Source organism: Sceloporus undulatus, chromosome 1 (genome assembly GCF_019175285.1).
Source record: "Sceloporus undulatus isolate JIND9_A2432 ecotype Alabama chromosome 1, SceUnd_v1.1, whole genome shotgun sequence".
NCBI classification, from domain to species: Eukaryota; Metazoa; Chordata; class Lepidosauria; order Squamata; family Phrynosomatidae; genus Sceloporus; species Sceloporus undulatus.
This window is the reverse complement of record NC_056522.1, coordinates 276,425,734-276,441,244: the sequence shown is the minus strand read 5'-3', so window position 1 is coordinate 276,441,244 and position 15,511 is coordinate 276,425,734. Positions and strand designations below refer to the sequence as shown.

Here is a 15,511-nt window from a genome sequence, read left to right as displayed (position 1 = left end):
CTCTTTGCTGCCTCCGCGCATTTCTTTGTGAAAAGGACGTGTGGAGGGCAGCAGCACCAGAGGCCTTCAATGTCTCCAGCACCGGCATCTGGCCTCCTCGAGGCCTATCAGTGCTGGGGCCTCTTGGCCTCCAACACCGGTATTCGGCCCTTCTATGGTGGCGGAGGCCTCAAGGAGGCCGGATGCTGGCGCTGGAGGCCTTGAAGGCCTCCTGCATGGCGGCTGTGCCTCCTCACCGCCGCCGCTGGAAAGGTCCGGTGGTGGTGCTGTTCGGGGCCAAGAGGCCTCCAGCACCGCCATCGGGCTCTTCTGTGGCAGCAGAGAGGAGCCTGGGGCTTGGCCTCTGCTGCCACCACCACCACTCGGCTTTTCCTGTGACAGGAAGAAGGGCCGACTGTATAGACCTGTATGGCAAAAAATTTGTTCGGACTTAAGGAAATGAAATAAATTGAAAATATGTCTGTTAGGAAGAATATCGGTTGTAAAAATGTCTATTTTGCCAAGGCTGATTTTTCTTTTTATGAATTTACCTATTGTAACAAATAATGATATTTTTTCGGATTGGAATAAAGAATTGGGACGATTTGTATGGAGAGGGAAAAAAAGCTAGATTCAAATGGAATGTACTGAAAAAAGAGGTCAATAAGGGGGGTGGAGCCTTTCCAGATATAAGACTCTATTCTCAAGCATGTGCCATATGTTGTGGATCCAGAATTGGATAAAACTTGATGAGAAAAACATATTAGATCTAGAAGCTGTAAAGCTAAAATATGGATGGCATGCATATATAGGATATAGTAAAGATACAAGTGACAAAGAATTTAAAAATCATGAGATAAGGAAACCACTGATACAAATCTGGAAATCAATCAAGGGGGAAATATATAATGGTATCCCATTATGGATAGCAACACAAGAGGCCTTTTTCAGACAAGGACGGAATAGAAATAATTGGATAAATTATAAAGATTTATTGATAATAGAATCGCAGGGAAAAATTTGGATAATTTAATGAAGATATGATGAAAGAAAAGTTTGAAATACAACAGAATCCTATAGATAAAATCATTTGGAAAAAAGATATAGGTAAAGTGTCAAAAATATATAAGATATTAATACAGAGGTAATTAGAAACAGAGACAGTTACGGATGCAATGGTAAAATGGGTGCAGGAATTAGGCCATGTTATATTATTTGAACATTGGGAGAAAGCTTGGGAGCAATCAAGCATATTTACAATATCACAAGATCTTAAAGATAATTTTCTAAAAGTTGTCAATCGATGGTATTATACACCCTTAAGAATAGCAAAAATATATAATTTACAGGATAAAATCTGATGGAAATATCATACAAATGTTGGGTCATACCACCATGTTTGGTGGTCATGCCTAGAAATAAAAAAAAATATTGGGCTGAAATACATAAAGCAATGGAACAGATTTTGGATTTGAAATTCCCAAGCACCCCTGAGTTTTACCTCCTTAATATGACATTTGTTTTACAAGCAGACACAGAGAAAAGACACTGGAGAATGATATTATACCTGATAACTGCAGCCAGAATTGTTTTGGCTAAATACTGGAAATTGGAAAATATACCAACAATAGAGGAATGGATTGGGAAGATCCTAAAATTAAAAGAAATGGACAAAATAACAATTTGGAAAAACAAAACAACAACAGATTATTGGGGAAAAGAATGGAAACTTGTGATAAAATATTTGAAAAATATTTGGGGGATAAACTTAATCTAATTTTATGAAAAGAAAAGACTGAAATGGTGGAAAAGGCTGTGATTAAATATGAATATAATGATGGAAATGCTATGTAATATCTCATTCTACAAGGTATTATTTGGAAAGGATAAATTTATATAAGAGAATGTAAAATCGGGAAGTTAAACCAGATATAAAGATAACGATATTAGAAAATGTCATGTTATGTTTGGAATGTAATGAAATGAAATAAATAAAAAATATTTGCAAAAAAGGGGAAAAAATTAATTGCATGGATTGTAGCTGAAATATTCATATATTTTACACAATATATTCATATATTTTACACAACAAAATATTCAAAAGATGAGATTTTCCATTTGTAACTGTACATACCGTTTTCCTATCTAAATTGACAATAAAAAACTACTTGCCAGGAATGGGATATAATAGCTGAAGTAACTAAAGCAAACTTGTTACTGAGACTTGACAAGCCCAAAGGCTCAGACTCAAAGTGATAATTTCACTTGTGAGATTTTTGAAATGATATTTTTAGGGCTCTCTTTTTAATGACAAATTTCAAATGCCATTAAGTAATTTTTGTGTATGTCAAATGTAGAATTAGTACAGATAAAAATAGATAGGAAAGGTAGTCTGATACTTTCCAGAACTGCGTATAACTGCAATGTATGTGATATTGCCAGCCAAAATATGGAGGCATATGCACCCATCTGCCACATCAGAGGTATTCAGATCAGGACCTGGTTAAATGCTTGTTAGTGGAATTAGTATGAGGAATCTTTTATGCAAACATAGATGATATCTAAAGTTTCATTATTTCCAAAAGTCAGACCCACTCTAATTTAAGCAATACAGTGAGTATACAGTGAGAACTTTAATATATTGTAATCATAATATAATATTATAATTAAAATTATAATGTAGAACAAGGGTGAGCAAAGTGTGGCCTGTGGGCTGCACTTGTGGCTCCCAGGATACCCCTAGGGTTAAAAAAAACTTCTTAATTTTTTTGCCACCAAATGCTCTCCAGGAGGCATGGGAGCACCATGTTTTGCACATCATTAAAAAAAAACCAGGAAATGATTTCTGTGCACTTTTTGTTGTTAAAAAAAGGCTTCTTCCTGGACTAATATGGCCCAGGGAGGACTCATAATAGGGCAGAAATGCCCCATCATTCCCACAGAGGGCATTTGGAGGTTTAAAAAGAGGTTTTGGGCATTTTGTGGTGGAGGTTCATTTGGGGATGTGTTTTGTGCCTCATTCCGCATCTCCACAGATTTGCAGCTGATGGTTGCAAGAGAAGACCAATGGCAGAGTTCATGGAAAATAGCCAATCAGAGGAGGAGGAGGGGAAAAGGAAGGCACCCAAGCAGCTTATTTCTCTCACTTTCCCTCCTTTTATATTACACGTTAAGATATGTGATGAGTTTTTACAATTAGCTGTAAAAGTTCAGAACATTTCTTCAAGCCTTTGTGAACACTATGGGAGGAGACTGTGGCCTCCCAGGGGTTTCTGGACCACAGGGTAAGAACTACTGTTGTGGGACATTATTTAAGATAATACACTGTTGTGATTTTTCATCTAAATCTCTTATGTAATTTGATATAGCTTGCTATTTTTCATATGAGTAAAGATCATCTGAATCAATCGTCTGCAGTATACCAGAATTGGGGTGGGGTGGGGGATAGGAAAAACATTTCTTTTTCAAAAAGAGTTAAAATGGCATGGGGAGGAGGAATGTACAGTTTGTGATCAAATGTTATTGGTTCTGGCCAATGGCTACCTGCAATGCACATGTAATCACTTTCCACATGGACTCCACTTCTGTAATTGATGTGCTAGCTGAGCAAAGAAGCACATTTTCCCAGCAAGCAGAAATACTGGCCTGTGGTCAGAGGGAAGGTCAATATTTCAACAACAAAAAGCACTGAGCCCCAATATTTAGGTGTTCCAGCAAAATGCAAGAACTCTCTGGATGGAGCATAAGAAAATCTTGTCATAATTATATATAATATGTATGTTGCAGGAGGAAAAAGAAGCCCTTGAGATAAATAAGTCACTTATTTTGAAAAAGCTAATCTCTCCCTTGTGTTGATGGGGAATATCTGCTATGAGATGTAACAGGATGTACAAGTGAATCCAGTTATGGAGCTCCATGCATTGAAAACCCCTCACAACACCCTCATAACCATGTTTGCTAATATGTGGTGCTTTTGTAGCTCTGCTCCATCAGCTCCAGTGAGACTGTACACTGTTTCATCTACACTTCCTCTACACATGCAAATACCATCACCTGGACAATACTACTAAAGGACCAAATAGATGGTTGGAAAAAACTTGATTTGAACTTTCTAATCACACGGACAAATCTGGGCTAGATAAACTATTAACATACTGTGGAGGCTTGGACAAACCCCATCATACAGTGGGTCTGCCATATCAGAGGACTGGCCATCTGCAGACTCAAGGTTCTGGAGATCACCCTGTCCCATTACTGCCAATGGTGGTGCATGGACGTGGCTGTATCAATGCTATCATACACGTCCCTGTCCATTGACTATAACGGGGCTTGAACATGCATGTTTTTCTCATCCGTGGTGATGTTAGCATACTATATACCCCTCTCACTGAATATGGGGTTTCATATCTTCATATTTGATATTTGCCATCAGGTATGTGTTTTAAGATGTCACAATGACTGCTGGAACACTAGTAGCATCACATGTGAAAGACACAGAGTCATAGAATCATTGAGTTGAAGAGACCTCAAGGGCCATCCAGTTCAACCCCCTACCATGGAGGAATACACATTCTGGCCCAAAGACATGTGGAAGACCTACATAGTACCACAATAAAAGGTAAATTGTTTTGCTGATCACACCATTTGTCTCCAGTCTCTCTGCATATCCTCTCGCAATGGGGAATGAGTTCCATTGCAAAGCCATTAATCTTCTCCCCACCCTGGGCAGTTTCCCTAGTCACCCTTCCTATCCAACTATCCAAAGTTTGTCTCAAAAACAATCAATGTTTTGTTAATTCGGAGTTAGAGCCATCAGCTGTTCCAGAGTCTTTTTGTCCATTCCATGGCGAGATCATTAGGTCTTTTTTTACACTGCATGGGAATGTTAAATTGCCCTTGAGATGCAAAACAGGATATAAATATCCATCCCACACATGGCCACTTTGTGCATAAAGCTACTACAGACAGAGGCTCTGGCAGTGCTGTATAGATCGGAAAGCATGCATCTCAGAGGATTGGGGGCTAGCCATAATTGTTCCTATTTACAAGAAAGGGGAAAGATCAGATCCTGGAAACTACAGACCTCTTAGCCTATTAAACATTATTAGTAACCTATGCACCACTCATCTACTGGACAAATTCCAATGTTGGCTGGAGGAGGAAAACATGATTAAGGACGAACAGGCTGGCTTTAGAAATAAGTGATCCACAACAGATCATGCCTTGGTCTTGCAACACTTAATTGAAAAATATACAATCACACCTGGAGGAGCGCTCTTGGGACTTGAGCATTTTCATATCCACAGGTGTGTGTATCTCAAATGGATCCCCCATGAATATGGAGGTTTGACTGCCTGTTAAAATCCTGAATGGTAGGGTAATGACAGCTAACCCTGTCAATGTACCCACTGGTCACATAACATGGAACTGTATGAAGAGGACTCTACATGTCTACCAATACATATAATATGTACTGCCCCAAACAGACAGTCACTGAACCCACAGGCAAGGAGAGAAATATGGCTGGCAAAACACAACAGGTGTGCACCTAGCTGGCATCACAAGCAAACAATCCATTAAGACATGCCTCCAATACATGAGGAAATTTGTCTGAGCCCACTAATACAGTTGGTGCTCCACATTTGCTGGTTTACATTTGCTGATTTGATCATTCATGTGTTATTTGCTTTAAAAATGACAAAACACCAAATATTTGATAATTTCACTGAACATTTCTTTTTTAAAATAAACTAGATACCATTCATAAAACTGTGTATAATGATATTTTACTAGGAGGTATAATTCTAGAATCTTGGATATTTGCATGTGACAATAGAAAGTAGATAACATTGTACAGGTTGATCAAGTTGTTGAACCAGAGCCACAATATTTATAGTGTAACAATAGCAAGAAGATTAAATGAATGAATAACTTTATATGTTCATTCAGGTCAATATAGTTTTATTCCCATTTAACAGATGCAGTTCCAAAAGCCTTAAAAATAATCTACTATAGTAGAGACTGTAAAACATGTATGGCAATTATTTCTCTAGATCAGGGGTTCCCAACCTTTTTGACTCAGTTTGTATGGCAGAGCTCCTTAAAGGCCTACCCTTTAAGGAGCTCTGTCTTACAAGTTAAAGATGTTTAGGAGTAATGTTACGTGGAGAGGGGGAGGAAGATGGAATAGATTGTAAGGGAATGTAAAGTAAAGAGATATCTAAACCTGGAGAATCGGGGAAGTGCACTCAGAGCCCTAAGGGCTCCTTGGAGCACAGGTTGGGAACCACTGCTCTAGATGCTTTAAAAGCTTTTGATTGCCTTGAATGGTGCTTTTCAAATATTAAAATGAATGCATGTGGGGATACAGTTATGTCAAAATGCTTAGTTTTGATATATACAGGAGGTCAAAAACAATGATGTATATAAATGGTTTAACATCCACAAAATTTCCCATTGTCTTGTGAAATCAGACAGTTGTCCCTTGTCCACACTACTATGGGATGAATTCATTAGGACATGCTCACATGTTAAAAGTATGAAAATTAAAAAGAAAGAGAAAACTTAAGGTTAGTCTATACACAAATGATTTTTTCTCTTTTGCTTTTGGATATCGATAGCACAATAAAATTGATAGAAATGTTAGTGGAATTTCATGAATAAAAACTACTTGGGACAGATTGGAGCTATTTCATGCCAGCATTGAAATAGAAGAATAGAAGAGAATTAAATATATTTTTGGATTAGTCACAAGTTACTCTAGCAATAAGTAACTTGGAGTGCTCCTGCCCAAAGGTCTCCCACAGCTTGCTCTCAGAAACTAAAACAGTTGCAAAGAATGGGCTGTCCCTCATAGATGCATGCTCTTATTAAGGCACATATTATTCGCAAATTTGGGTTTTTATTTTAAGTCATCACCACCACCACCCGCCCCTTAGCCAACAGTTTTTAAACAACAACAACAGGGATTGGAAGATAGTTTTGGAATGGTTTTTCAGTGGAGGGGAAATAAAATTTGTTAATGATATAAAATATAACTCTACAATATCAGACAATTTTGCTATAAGTATTGTGGAAAAATACTCTCAGGTTTTCCAGTTAGCACAATTCATCAAATTCTGACAAGCCAATTAGAAAATGGAGTGGGCTGCATTATAAAGTGATGATAAACTTGGAAATATCCAATATTTAGAAGGAAGTTGGAGGAAGGAAATCAAGTGTTGTGTTATGAAAGAAATGCCTAGGATCTGGTATAAACATAATAAATGCTTGCTACACCAATTCCCCCCTTATCCCTTATCTTAGTCACAGAGAATTCCAAAATTCAAATTTCAGCAAAATGCTAACTGGAAAAGTAGTGGAAGGCTTAAGGACTTGATTTTATTAATGACAGACAGGTTGCAGGTGAACAGATGAGGAATCAATTTGAAGGCATGGGTCTAAAGGGATTACCATACTGCAGATAACAATTGTATCTAAATGGAAAGATGGGTCACCTTGATCTCTAGTTTTTCTGAATGTTGCTTGTCTGAATCATTCTAATGTGTTCAGAAGTTTTCTAACTGAAATTCATAAAACAACTGGAAATCAGATATGGTAATTACTGTAATATAGGGAAGGGAAGGGAAAGTAGAATAGAATATGGGGGCCCCTGCATTTAAATAGTTTTATCCCATCCTTTTACTATAAAGGTGGCAGGCACATAAAACAATACAAAGAATTTAGACAATTCCAAATAAAAAATAATAAATGATTTAAAACATATTAAACAATTCAAACAAGTTAAAACAACTTAGACTAAAAGTTTTTAGAAATGAAAAGTACATTGAGCTTCAATGTTTGTTAAAAAAAAAAAAACCCATGTCATGACCTGATGCTGAAAAGAAACCAACCAACCATCAGGATGCCAAGGGGAGTGAATTCCACAAATGAGATTGCTGTTGTGGCTGTGTGCCTTCAAGTCATTTCTGACTTATGGCAACCCTAAGGTGAACCTGACATGGGTTTTCTGGGACTCAAAATGTGTAATTTGTTCAACCAGTGGGTTTCCATGGCCATGCAGGGAATCAAACTCTGTTGAACATTATACCCAAACTACTGCACCATGCTGGCTCTGCCATTGAAAAAGTCCTTTTTCCCTTGAATGACTGCCATGTATGGAAAGCAACGAAAACAGACTTCCTCCAAATTCTTTTTGCTAGAACCAAATTTCAGTTATTTCACATATTCCTTGGTTGGTATGGATTATAGTCTTGAATCAATAAGTCATTGATCAGAGCCCTGGATCCAATCCCAGATAAACCTGACCAAACTGGGGATCAGATGGCAGTATGTTTAGATTTGTAACTTCTATTACCCTTTGAAAGGAAAGTCACAAAAAGAAGCAATGCCACCTTTCATAGGAAGCAATAGTCACTGATAACTCACTGCCAAACTCATTTCTGCCAGGAAAAAAAAAACATGCCCATCTAAGCCACAGATATCTAAGGACAATACCACATGATGATGATGATGATGATGTCTATTTATATCCCACCTTCCTCCCAGTAAAGGGACTCAAGGTGGCTTACAAATCTAAAACAATCCAAGTTAAAATACTATAAATATGCAAAATACAACTTTAAAAAACAATTAAACAATTCAGACAATTAAAACCATTACATTATTAAAATTTAAAACTCCTTAAATTTAAGTTTAAAACTCTTTAAAACAAAACAAATCATGCGAATGCTGGTGCCATAGAAATGTCTTCTTGCAGCTGGAAAGACTGCAAGGGACTTAGGGAGCCATCTTGACCTCCCTAAGGAGGGGTTTTCATAGCTTGATAGCAGCCAATGAAAAGGCCCTTTCTCTTGTTCCCAGCAAATGTGCCTGAGAGGGTAGTGGGACAGAGAGAAGGGCCTCTCTTGATATTCTCAGGGGCTCGTACAGGGAGATACAGTCCTTCAAATTGCCTGGACCCTAGCCATATACTACACTGTTATAGCGCTATTATTCCATTTTTACTGCTATGGCTGCATCCTGTAGCATATTGAAGCTTGTAGTTTAGTGAAGCCTAAGAGCTCTCTGGCTGAGAATTCTAAATGCCCTTCCCTAAGCTGTAAATCCCGGAATCTATAGGAGGCCACCATAGCAGAAAAAGTGGATTAATAATTCTACAACTTCAGTGTGGTATTGTCCTACATCACATGCCCCATCTAAGACACAGACATGAATGGGAAATGTTACGACCCTTTTAACAAGCAGCCTGAACTATGGGCATCATTATTTTGCTTTTGTATTTTGTGTACCCTCTGCATTCAACGTCACCTTACTCTTCCTGCTTTATGTGGATGATCCCAGAAGAAGATCCTAAGTCTTATCTAGTCCATCATGCCATCTTCACACTGGTCCAGAAGAAGTCCCATGGACAACCCTGATCCTCCAGATTACTTTTTGAGCACCAGTTCATCAGTCCTAGTCAACGTAGCCAATAGTAAGAGAGTATGAAAGATGCAGATCAACTCATGGAAGATGCAGTTCAAGACCTCATGTGTTTCTACCTCTTCCTGACTGCAGTCTGTGAATTCTCAAGAGAATATTTTTTCAGTGTCATCTCTCCCAAACCTGATACTTCATTCAACCTAGTTTTGTTCTCTGGTTATGTTGCATGTACTTTCAAGTTGACTCTTACACATAGTGACCTTGTCATGAGGTTTTCTTGATAAGATTATTCAGAACAGGTTTGCCATCGCTCTTCTCTGAGGCTGAGAGAGTATAACTTGCCCAGGGCCACCCAGTCAATTTTCATGGCTGAGCAGGGACTCCAACTCAGGGCTTCTCGAGTTCTAGTCCAACATGGGGAGAAATAAAACCTATGTTATGTTTGCTCTTTGGTAATGTTCTTTAAAAACAGATATTCATTTTGTCTGTTCAAGGAAGTCTTTTCATAAGTACAGTGTCAGCCTGCTGTCTCCTCTTAGCAGAATACATCTGTCTCTTGATATGTAGTAGAACAACAGCAACAATAATGATATTCCAAACGGCAATGAAATATAAAGCTTAATTTTGAATATAGAAAGGCTGCAAGTGCAGTGTATGTGCATCAAATAGCAAATGCTTTATGATGGGCATTCAGGACATCCTTAAAGTCAACACAGTTTGAGATAGCCTGATTTCCTGGAGAAGCTGAAAACTCTGTGGGGATTTCATTGTTCACTGGAAATTTGAGACTGATTTTCACTGCTCTAAGAGCTGCCAGAACAAGAATTTATTATAATTGTGCGACCTTTAATATACCATGAAAAGACAGAAAGTTCTCTGTGTTTCTGCAAAGTGTCTCAAATCCAGCGTTTAACTGTTGCCAGATTTATACTGTAGGAAAGGGGGACTTTTTCAGCTGCTACACTGCATTTTATTTTTCTGAGCTATCCCATGGTTGAACTGAGAGGCTGGTACATTGGCAAGACAGCTCATCAGAAAAAGATTTACTAGACTTATTAATAACTAGGCTTTAACTTGCAATCTCCATGGACAAAGAAAGAGGCCATCAAACAGAGAACTGAAAGAGGTAAAAACTTTAGATAACGAACAGGGGAGAGGAATGTGCGGTCCATGGAACAAATGTGGCCCTAAAGCCATTTTTGAGATCCTCAGGGCCACTAGTTTCCTGCTCACATTTTTGGATTTTTACATTTTTAATCCTTTCTCTTTGAGTGAAAATGCCTCCTCATACCTCATGAGGGCCAGATGGGAGCAATTTTTGGACATTATTTTAAAATTACAATTAGCCGAACTTGGTGAAGGATGCAGCTCTCCATTTCTTGGCAATTGTCCAGCCTTCCTCTACAAATTGGTCTACACCCACGCGAGACTGGGTCCCAAGATGTCTACAAGAGGTCCACAAGAATCCCTTGAGAGATGACACTGAGACAGACTCCTCCAATTAGGTCCAAATATTTATTTAAAAGGGTAAAACAAACACACAGCAAAGGGGCATATGCATTCACGCACATGCACAATTCTCAATGAAAGTAAAGGAGGGAAATTGGGAGAGAGTTGAGAGAGGCAAATCTACGGAAGGTTTCTCCAGGAACCAGATGTGGATGTAGATGATGCGATGACACGGTCACCAAAATGTGGGGGGAAATGGCAGAGGGAGCTAAAATCAGAGCTCGGTCTGACGTGAAGCCAGGCTGTATTCTTAAGGTAGCACACCGATGTGTGTTTAGACTGAGTCTTATATAGACAATTTGTAGCCTCTGGCTATGAACTTGTTGATTTACCTTCAGCCAAGACAAAAGGTATGAAGACCTGAGCTTTTGTTAAACCAAGGTGAAGAATAGACTGAGCCAATGCACTTGGATCTGAACACAATCAAGGAAGGCAAACAGATGAATAGATGGCCATTGACTTAATCACTGAGCCGTTAAGTGTGATGCTGAAAACAAACAACCTGTATTGTTCTGGTTTTTGGAGGAGATGGTTTTTCTTGACTAGCAACTCCCAAACTTCCTGTGGGGAATTTCCAGTCTTATCTCTAGGGCTTCTACCACCTCCTTTGCAAGCTACCTACATGACATCTCTGCTTTGGAGAAATGGCAGTGCCCCTAGGAGGTCAGCTTGGGGCCAAAACGAATTCCACACACACTCCAAAATTTAATATAAATCAATATGCTCTAACACTATGACTCATAGAATCATAGAGTTGGAAGAGACCACAAGGGACATCCACTTCAACACCCTGCACTGCAAGAACTCACAATCAAAGCACCCCCAACAGATGGCCATCCAGCCTCTGCTTAAAGACTTCCAAAGAAGGAGACTCCATTATTCTCCAAAGAAGTCTGTTCCACTGTTGAACAGCTCTTACTGTCAGGAAGTTCTTCCTAATGTTGACGTGGAATCTCTTTTCCTGTAGTGTAAATCTATTGGTCCTATTCTCTGGAGCAGCTGAAAGCAAGCTTGCTCCAGCCTCAGTATGACATCCCTTCAAATATTGCCTGCTGATATTTTGGGTGCTATTAATTCATATCAAAATGATATGAAATCTGGGCTAGGGATGACTGTTTAAGAATGTTTGTTGTACTATTCTGTAATGCTGCCTGAATCAAGCGGTTTCATTCTACTGTATGACAGGGCTAGCATCTCTCTCTATCCAAAAGCTGTGGTCATTGCCCTGTAACCTGTTGGGACATCCCTGTGAATCAATCAATAGCTGCTGCTGCATCTATACTAGTATCCCTTGAAATCTTATGATAAGCTTTTCTTATGACAACACACAGGACTCCCTCTCTGCAGTCCGTTCCAATTATGGTGAGCCTGAGTAAGGACTTTATCGCACACACAATTTTAAACGTTCTGGGGACTGAAGGAGGACTCTTGTGTGCACGCGCGTGCTGCAGAAAACGGAGTTTATCGCACATGAATACATCCTCCAAGAGGCCCTGTTCCGTCCCCCGGCACGCACCTGTTCGCATCCAGTCCTGATGGGCATGATTTTTGCCTGACGGATCCGTCAGCAAAAAATCACGTCCGTCAGGACTGGACGCGAACGGGTGCGTGCCGGGGGATGGAACAGGGCCTCTTGGAGGACGTATTCATGTGCGATAAACTCCGTTTTCTGCAGCATGCGCGCGCACATGAGCATCCTCCTTCGGTCCCCAGAATGTGTGTGCGATAAGGTCCTAAAAGAGGAAAACATAATGGTTATCATTCCAGTTTTTCCAATGGATTAAACTAATTGAAGGAGCTACTCACAGGATTCTGGCCAAGGTATCTGAAGATCGATCAGCAGATTATTCTGCTATGTTTTTCCTATTGGAAAACTGGACTACTGGAAACAGCACTACATACAGATATCTTCAAACAATGTTATTTATTTTTTTAAAAAATCCAGGAGCACAGTGTAACATCTGACTTCAAAGAAACATAAAACTTTAAAGAGGCGCAGGATTGTCCTACCCTCAAACAAGGCAGTGCAGTTCACAACTCTGCCTACCTTCAACTGCAAGCAAAACTATTTCTTCTCTCTTCAAGATCTGTTAGCTCAGGGGTCTTCTGGGCTGACTCTCAAAGTGGCGCTACAAAACACCACTTTAATCCTATCCATTTAAACACACATGCACTCATCTCCTTGCAGTTTCAAAGGGGCCTTCTAAAAGTTGAAAGAAGAAATAACAAAGGGGATATGGTGTGAATATAGTATAAATCTATAACACAACCAACTGTTTTCCAGGTGAACTACATTACAGGGCCCCTGAATCTTAACCACTGTGCAGAAGAGCACAATTGTGCATAAATGCTGCTTGTGTGACAACTTAGAAAGAATGATAGTTTTTTCTCCAATATCCCCAATGCCTAATTCTCAAAAGTGTTTTGTGAGTAGTTTATAATGTTACTAGAAGAAAAATTATTGCAATATTTATTTATTTATTTATTTATTTATTTATTTAAACAATAAGCTGGAATTGTGTTACCTTTTTCCAATAAAATCCAGAGCTGTAATTCACTACGGTTCAGTATAATGGAAAAGGTTACTGCTGGTTACTCATTACCGTCTGTATTTTGATGCAGTCTGAGCAATGAGTGGAGAGGAGGAAGGACCACATCCTGGCTATCTATGGCGTGGTACAGACCGCCATAAAGTGACATACTAGCGCCAATTCTAGGGTTAGGGAGTGTGCACCAACCGCCCTAACCCTAGTTCGTGTGGATGGCACCATTGTTATGAGGCACCGTCCACATGGGGTGCGTGATGATGTCATGCACGCACCGCATCCAAACAGCACAGTGCATGCGTGATGACTCCATGCCACCCCAGGCTGCTTATGGTAGCCTGGCTGCAGTGTGGGAAGGAGCTCCAAAACGGAGCTCCTTTTCACTATGTGTATTGTTCCCGCAGTAATCAAACAGCCATGGGAACAATGCCAAGGAAAAAGGGGCCAAGCAGCCCCTTTCTCCCATGGCTCTGGCTCTCCAGGTGTCTGGAGGCATGAAGCCTCAAGGATACCCCTTTTCTGCATCAGGGACAAGCGGCATTTTGCCGCTTCTCTGTGGCCCAGGAAAACTCCAGATTGGGAGCGCAGGGCTGCCGGTGAGGCTGCCCTGGCCCCAATATGATGAGAAAAGGGGCGGGTCCAGGCCTCCCCAAATGGGTGGTCTGTACCACATCTATATGACTCTTCTTAGTGGACCATTATTCAGCTAGCAAGAAGCAGAGTAGCCAGCAAGAAAGGGTGCAAGAGAAGAGATGACAGTAACAGAGGCATTTTGAAAATGTGAACTTCACTAAAGACCCAGGCTGCTGCCACACTGCAGAATTAATACAGTTTGACATTGCTTTAACTGTTATGGCTCTATCCTATGGAATCCTGGGATTTGTAGTTTGTTGTGGCAGTAGATCACTGTGACAGAATGCTAAATATCTTACAAAACTACAAATCCCACAGTTCCATAACATTGAGCCATGACATTTAAAATGGTGTCAAACTGCATTAATGCCACAGTGTAGGTTAGTTGGAAAGTAAAAACAAAGTTTGAAAGATAGTCAACGGCATCTCCATGTTAGACTGTACCAGTATACAAAGGGATCTTGTAGCGCCTTTGAAACTAAGAGAAAGAAGTTTTTAGAATAAGCAGTTAGCCTCTTTCCTGCCTTGCTCCCTTCTATCCAAAAAAGAGACTCCTAATGTTTTCAGACAGTGAAAGAAAACAAGAGAGTCAATGTAAGGGTTTTGGTAAGGGAGGAAATATTGTTTTTCCAGGCTGGCTTCTTCAAACAGCAGGACAAGGCATGCACTTGGATCAGCTGAATTGGTATGAGCTTTGAGAGTGTGTTTGAAAGTAGAGTGACTGTTTCCCTGCACTGATGAAGCTGCCCAGGAATGAGGGTTAGAGCCTCATTGGAGGAGAGTGAAGGAAGAGGGATTGGATTACTGCTTTTCCACATCTGGGCAGTACATTTGACAGCCATGTGGTGTTATATTGTGCCTTTGTGGGTACAAGAAGTAGTTCAGGTAAGATTATTCATTTACAGATGGAGAGCATGTATCCATATTTTTCAGTGGCACTATAATAGCAGTTACAGCAATGTCTTAGTAATGAGAATCATAGAATTGGAAATCTATTGGGTGATCAGAATAATGATCTGAATAATGAATACAGTAACAAGTTGTTATATACAGTATGTGTGTGTATTTGTGTGTGTGTGTGTATACTGGTATTTCAAGCTCTCCATAAGGCTCTGGCCAAATGCAGTTAATGACTAGGGGCATGTCTACACTGACAGGAAAGTCCAAGTTATCTTTGGGTTACCCAATCTGTAGTGACCATGGGTTGATAAATCGCAGTATGCATGGCCAGACAGGTGTAGCCACTCTAGTTTTTTCCTCTCCCCCATCCATGTAAATGTACGTACTGCTGAACCCCTCTCTTGTCTCACACTGACATCACTATGGAGCACAGTCCACACACATACACATGCGCGCGCACACACACAAAAATATCTGGATACTCCACTCAAAACAGGGATAAAACGCCACCAGGTGGAACT

The 15,511-nt window shown here is 39.9% G+C and overlaps 1 long non-coding RNA gene across 1 annotated transcript in view; it reads left to right on the top strand.

The window, feature by feature from the left end:
* The first annotated feature begins 3,130 nt into the window (after positions 1 to 3,130).
* The window catches only part of LOC121933332, a 23,456-nt gene continuing 11,075 nt past the window's right edge, over positions 3,131 to 15,511 (top strand). Inside the window, exon 1 of the long non-coding RNA XR_006104518.1 lies at positions 3,131 to 3,263. This is a non-coding gene — a long non-coding RNA (uncharacterized LOC121933332). The remainder of the gene's footprint in view (positions 3,264 to 15,511) is intronic.